At 34.6% G+C, this 6,452-nt stretch overlaps 1 long non-coding RNA gene and 2 other non-coding genes across 3 annotated transcripts in view; all 3 read right to left on the minus strand.

Moving 5' to 3' along the window:
• LOC120224416 overlaps window positions 1-2,966 on the minus strand; it is a 15,861-nt gene extending 12,895 nt beyond the window's left edge. Inside the window, exons 1-2 of the long non-coding RNA XR_005526561.1 lie at window positions 2,510-2,966; window positions 1,972-2,118 (exon numbers count right to left, since the gene is read on the minus strand). This is a non-coding gene — a long non-coding RNA (uncharacterized LOC120224416). The remainder of the gene's footprint in view (window positions 1-1,971; window positions 2,119-2,509) is intronic.
• LOC120224421 lies at window positions 957-1,023 on the minus strand. Its single transcript, XR_005526564.1, has one exon. It is a non-coding gene; the product is annotated as a small nucleolar RNA SNORD64 (small nucleolar RNA).
• On the minus strand, window positions 2,915-2,987 carry LOC120224423. Its single transcript, XR_005526566.1, has one exon. It is a non-coding gene; the product is annotated as a small nucleolar RNA SNORD107 (small nucleolar RNA).
• Window positions 2,988-6,452: the final 3,465 nt, after the last annotated feature.

A 6,452-nucleotide genomic window follows, 5' to 3' on the forward strand; every position in this document is an offset into this window, starting at 1 on the left:
AATATAAAAACAGAAAGGGGGCAAAACATAAGAGACTCTTAAATATAGAGAATAAACAGAGGGTTACTGGAGAGGTTCTTAGAGGGGGGATGGGTTAAATGGGTAAGGGGCATTAAGCAATCTACTCCTGAAATCATTGTTGCACACTATACACTAACTAACTTGGATGTAAATTTAAAAATAACTTAATTACTTTTAAAAAATAAAGTGCAGGGGCGCCTGGGTGGCTTAGTCAGTTAAGCTTCCGACTTTCGCTTAGGTCATGATCTTGCGGTTCGTAGGTTCGAGCCCCGCGTCGGGCTCTGTGCTGACTGCCAGCTCAGAGCCTGGAGCCTGTTTCAGAGTCTGTGACTCCCTCTCTCTCTGACCCTCCCCTGCTCACGCTGTCTCTCTCTCTCTCTCCTAGAAAAAAATAAAAAAACATTTAAAAAATATTTAAATAAAAAATAAAGTGCATACAGAAATAAAATTAACTAAAGTAATCCATCTGAATGTATCTTTAGCATTCTGCTTAAAACATGACTTATTTTAGACCAAATAAATATCTCAACAACAAACTCATTTTCTTATTCATGTTGTACTTGGAGCTGCCTTTGGGGACATGCTCTCACAAAACAGGTATGAGGTTGGAACTGAATGATTATAGTTGTATGTAATATAAAGAAAACAACATAGTAGCTACTATGTTTTTAGTCTCTTGAATATATCACTTGAAATTCATAATGAAAAAGACAAAGTTGAGATAAATTTACAAATGCTACAAACACAGAAGATACTCTACAAAAGGAAACTGCAGTAGAGGAATTTAAAATCCACCTCTCTTTAGTTCACTGGAAAAACTTACAGTTCCATTCCCCTAATATGCACAATATTGCTCAAAATATCTTGCAAAATTTATAGTGTAAGTGTATGCTCAGAAAATTTATGTCCTAAGTCTTTGGGATGACACTTAGGCTGGACTTCAGAGTACTCACACTGAGATTCACTTCATCATACTCAGTAAACATAACTCATCATAAATCCAGTCAAGGTCTTTCCCAACAACTACTACAAGTCTGTGAAGGAAATACCTTCAGAGAGTACATTTCTACTTATGGAGTTTCTTTTCGCTTAGGACAATTATGATCATCTTTATGTAACAATGTCAGTAAATGACAGCAATATAATTCAACTGACCTAGAATTAAGGTGAAAATATCGGGAAAATTAAAGATCATAAAACCCTAGCCATGTGCCAGAATTATATCAAGATCTTCAGTGTCTTAGAACTAAATATAATAGCTTCTAATCCACTTCTATAACCAAATCATCTAACAAACTGAAAAAATTCAAAGTTAAACATCTGGTTGCTCTAAGAGGCTTTTTCTTGAGTTCTAGCTAGCTCATCGACTTTTTAACATTAATCTTACTCCCCAAAGAAAATTAACCCAGTCTAGTCTTCTTCTACTAATCATTTCTATTCCACATTAGAACTTCCTAAATTATAGGCAAAAAGCAAACCATAAGAGACTCTTATTTGCAGAAAACAAGCTAAGGGTTGATGGGGGTGGGGGGTTGGGGGGCGGGGATAATGGGTGATGGGCACTGAAGAGGGCACTTGTTGGGATGAGCACTGGGTATTGTATGTAAGTGATGAGTCACAGGAATCTATTTCCAAAGCCAAGATGACATGGTATACACTATACACTGTATACACTGTATGTTAACTAACTTGACAATAAATTAAAAACAACAACAACAAGAAAACACATGATGTTAGCAATACAGGTTACAGAAACAAGTAAGGTGATACTGAATGCAGAACAAACTAATGGACCTGTTTATTCTAGTCTGCATTCCTTTCACCAGAGGATAACAGGACCAAGATGCAACATCCCTTTTAGTACAAGGAAAAAGTCCCTTGAGGTTTCTTCATTTATCATTTTAGAAGCTGAATGAAGTATACTATAGCTGTCCTATATTGTCTACTCACTTTTGGCAGAGATGGGTTTGCTGCATTAACACCTGAAGCTGTAAATCAACATTCACATATAGAACAAACATATCCTTGGGACTGGATTTCAAATACTGCTCTCTTATTGGGCCTTTATCATTTCACTAAGAAGAGATCTTCTTACCCCTGTAAAATCAAACAGAACTTTTTTTTAATTTCCATTTTTTACCAAAAATAACTAACAGGTAAACTTCATGACAAGGTACCCAGCTTCACTAAAACAAGTCCTAATAAACAGCAAATAGTTTTGACTGGCTCCTATTTAGGAAAAGCTAATATTAGCTAGATATTAGATTGGCCTAGATTGTAATCACATACATTACACTATATGGAAGGAACTATAATGAATCTAAAAACTTGCATCCTAACATTAAAAAATAAATAGTAATGCTGACATTTCTTAAACATCTACTGTGTAACAGGCTCTATATACATGGATTACTGCAGACAAATGAACAAAAACTAAAACAACATAAACTGTCCTCAAAATCAATGGTGTCTATTTGAAGACACTTACCATACTCACTGTATTTCATAATATATTTTCCATAAATATTAGTTCCCCATTTTCCTGGACATCATCACTTAGATTATCTCTGACTCTGGCACTCAATGTGTGATCCAATGAGTAGTAGTCTCCCTTTTACATGTCCTTGCTTCCACTCAGCATATGCATGTGCCTTCTGAGATATAAGGATGAGCTTCCTTTTTTGCTTTCAACAGCATATGTATGTTTTAAAAAAAGGGAAAAATAATGAGCTCAGAATATGTATGAATATTTTTTAAAAGAGGATTATCTGAGGTACTGGCAAAGTATACTGCTACACCTCTCACTTCTAAGTATTCAAAGTTCTCACAGTAAGCCAACATTTTCTGTTGAAACTAATGTTCTCTAAAAAAGTCTACTGAGGCACATTGACGAGATTTCAGAGTGTCATTTAAGCTCAAGTTTTAAAATCATTATGTTCAGACAAGGTCCTGTGTCATCATGAACCTAGCCAAGGCCTCTATAATGCACGATTAATTTTCTTTAAAAAGTTAGTTTACCTGAAGTGGTTTACGTTTGTCCTAAGTGTAACTAATATGGTTTTCAGCTTCCTTGAGAAACTAGCAGGTAGGATCCACAGTGACATGTCAGAAAATTGAGTGGTTAAGTTCTCTCCTCCTGAGTCATCAACTGTGTGGGAAAAAAGGCACTTCATAAGACTGAAAAAACTGCAATATAAAAAACCCATGATAACATGACTTGCTTTACTTATTTAATATAATTCAAATATTGAGATTTATTAAATGAATAGCCAGTCCCCAGGGTACTGGAATGCAAAGAAGAGTAAGAATCTGGCAATATATTATCAACTGGGTCACATGTGTTTTAAAACTTTATATGCTCTAATAGATCAAGTCAATTAAGTTTTATTCTAAATGAAGACAATAGTGTTTTTCCTAATTTTTGAAATCAGATTATGAAATTTCTTGACAAGTATTACTATTATCACATAATTCCATAAATTACTAATATTATTCTACTAAAAGGTAAGACCTACAAAAAATAAAACAGGTTTACAAAAATTACAAGACTTCTGCTATCTTCTGTATGTGAAACCTGAGAAAGTTAAACTCCTAGAAACAGAATATAATGGTGGTTACCAGGGGCTTACTAGTGTAGAAATTGGGGAGATACTGATCAAAGACTTTTAATTATTAAGATGGGTAAGTTCTAGGGATCAAATTTACAACATGGGGACCATTGTTAACAACACTGTGTTATAATATTTGAAATTTGCCAAGAGTAGATCTTAAATGTTCTCACCACACAGACACACAAAAAAGAAATGTTAGCTATGTAAAGTGATGGATGTGTTAACTAATCTTATTGTTTTAATCTTTTCACAATGTAGATGTATAGCAAATCATCATGTAGTATATCTTAAAATTATATTATTTATCAATTATATATTGATGAAGCTGACAAAAATTTACTTCTAAAATTTGACATGATTAAAGAGCAATGAATTTACAAAAGCAGGAAGAAGCAACATTACTTTTTACACTTTTATACTAAGTTCAGTTTACCTATCAAAGCATAAACACAAAATACCATAAATAACTTAAAAGCAAAGATTTAAGGAAGCACTATTAAATCCCAGAATTCTATTTGAAACTATTACTTAAACCACAATGAAAACATATATTGATATGCAATGCATACATTGATATGCAATGAATGTGACCAGGGAATCAAGAAGTCACTGCCCAACTATGTTTTAGATATAACGTACAATTCATCTGAATGCACAATGGAGGAAAAATCCAAAGGGACAAGTATTTACTGCCCTGGATGTTTGAAAACTTTTATGGTATTATGTGTTCCCAATGGAACTCTGGGTAGAAGCTTAGATCTAGCAATCCACAGAAATAGATCCACTTTTATCTTACACTTAGCATGCAATTTATATGCATATCTGTGCCAAGTATTTTTTCAATTTATGTTCCACAATCAAAGTTATCAAATAATTCAAGGAAGTTCTAGGCAGAAAGCATTATCACCAAATCAAAACAACCTTTAGAACTAATCATCTTGCAAAATCTAAAGTTCTTTTCACTCACCTCTAGCTTGCAAAAGGGGCCATCATCATTACTTTAGAAGATATTAGAGAACAGGTTTTCTCTGCATATGGTGCACAATCACTCATTCCAAAAATCTAAGGGCCATTCATGTCAGCAGATCTATAGAAATAAGGAAGTTTTCCTCCAAAACAGAGACTAAGTACCACAAATTATTCAAAAATTGGTCCAGAGAGCCAAATGCAAAGAAAACAAGGCTCTTTTCATACCACCCACAAAACTCTTAGAGTAAAAGTTATCTGTCATCTATATCAGTCAATTTAACCTTAACAGAATGGCTTTGCATCCAGAGATCCAGATAAAGTACCTTGCCTGGGGCTCTGTAACTAAGAAATGTCTTTGTAACATTCACAATCTCTTAAGTATCATATTTGTATTGTAAATATCTCCCAAACCAAGGAAGACCTGGCTACTTTATATTCCCTACCTGATAGTGTACTAAAATCTACTCTGGGAGAGACCATATAAATTTGATGAAATTAATTGCAATAATTGTGAGAGTTCCTTTTCCTTGGGAGACTATTAGTTGAAAGATCATGATTTAATAGACGGAAATGGAAGGATCCCTGGCTGGCTTACTTGGTAGAGCACAGGACTCTTGAGATCAGTCATGATTTGGAGCCCTGCATTGGGTGTAGAGACTACATAAAAATAAAATCCTTAAAAAAATAAAAAAATCAAAGATGAAAATGGTGACATACCTACAACCTCTTTTGGTAAAATCAATTTACCATTCTAAGTTTTTTTTTATTTAAAAAATGTTTTTTAACATTTTCAATTTATTTTTACGAGACAGAGAGAGAGACAGAGACAGAGATGATCAAGGGAGGGGAAGAGAAAGAGAGGGAGACACAGAATCTGAAGCAAGATCCAGGCTCTGAGCTGTCAGCACAGAGCTGGAGGTGGAGCTCGAACCCACCAACTGTGAGATCATGACTTGAGCCTAAGTCATGCACTTAACCACTTAACCAACTGAGCCACCCAGGTGCCCCCAGTCTTAAGTTTTAAAGGAGTTAGTATCAATCTTTAACTAGTATTTTATAAGCTATAATCAATAAGGACTGACTCATTACCTTGTTGAAAACTTAGCATAAAACCTAAAAACCTCCTTCCTCTTCCTTTTAAAAGTGACTTCACTGTTGTATAACCAACTCAAACTGGACCTACATATGTAGGCATCCCTTAATTATCTAACTGGAAGCGGCTGTCCACTCTTCTAAACACTTCCAGTATATCACTAAGTGATGCAGTTAGATATAATTTGTACTCAATAGTGTCAACGATCATTTTAGGGTATAAGTTACCTGTATTTTGCAAGTAACTCCACTTATCTCAAATATGAAATCTCCTCTAGTTCCCAGTACCCAGGTTCCTCCATTCATTTAAAAACCCATAAGTACATACTTACTGGTAGGTACTGATGATTAATCCAGGATCACATCATCTACTCTGATCACACAAGGCAAAAAATACTATAAAAGGTGATCAACTGAGGTAAACTTCCAAAAAAAGTAGTATCTCCAATTCCAAATGCTTTGATTTAATGAACAAAGTCTGATTTAGTATCACATATTCCTTCCATAGATGGCCTTAAAAGGCATTTCATCCCATCCCTTCTTCCCTTCAGGTATCTATGGCACAATAAAGTCGAGGAGGCCATGTGTTAAGTCTTAGCCCAGTCACGTAAACCCTGGTCAAGAGTTTTCTTGTGTCAAGGTTACTGACTGATATCAGTCAATGCACAAAGTGAAAGTTAGGAAGCTTAATCAGGTATCACAACCATTTATATTAAGAATTAAAGAGAAAATTATTTAAATGCATTGCTTAACAGAATT

This window comes from Hyaena hyaena, unplaced genomic scaffold (genome assembly GCF_003009895.1).
Source record: "Hyaena hyaena isolate Hyena2069 unplaced genomic scaffold, ASM300989v1 scaffold_1194, whole genome shotgun sequence".
Classification (NCBI taxonomy): Eukaryota; Metazoa; Chordata; class Mammalia; order Carnivora; family Hyaenidae; genus Hyaena; species Hyaena hyaena.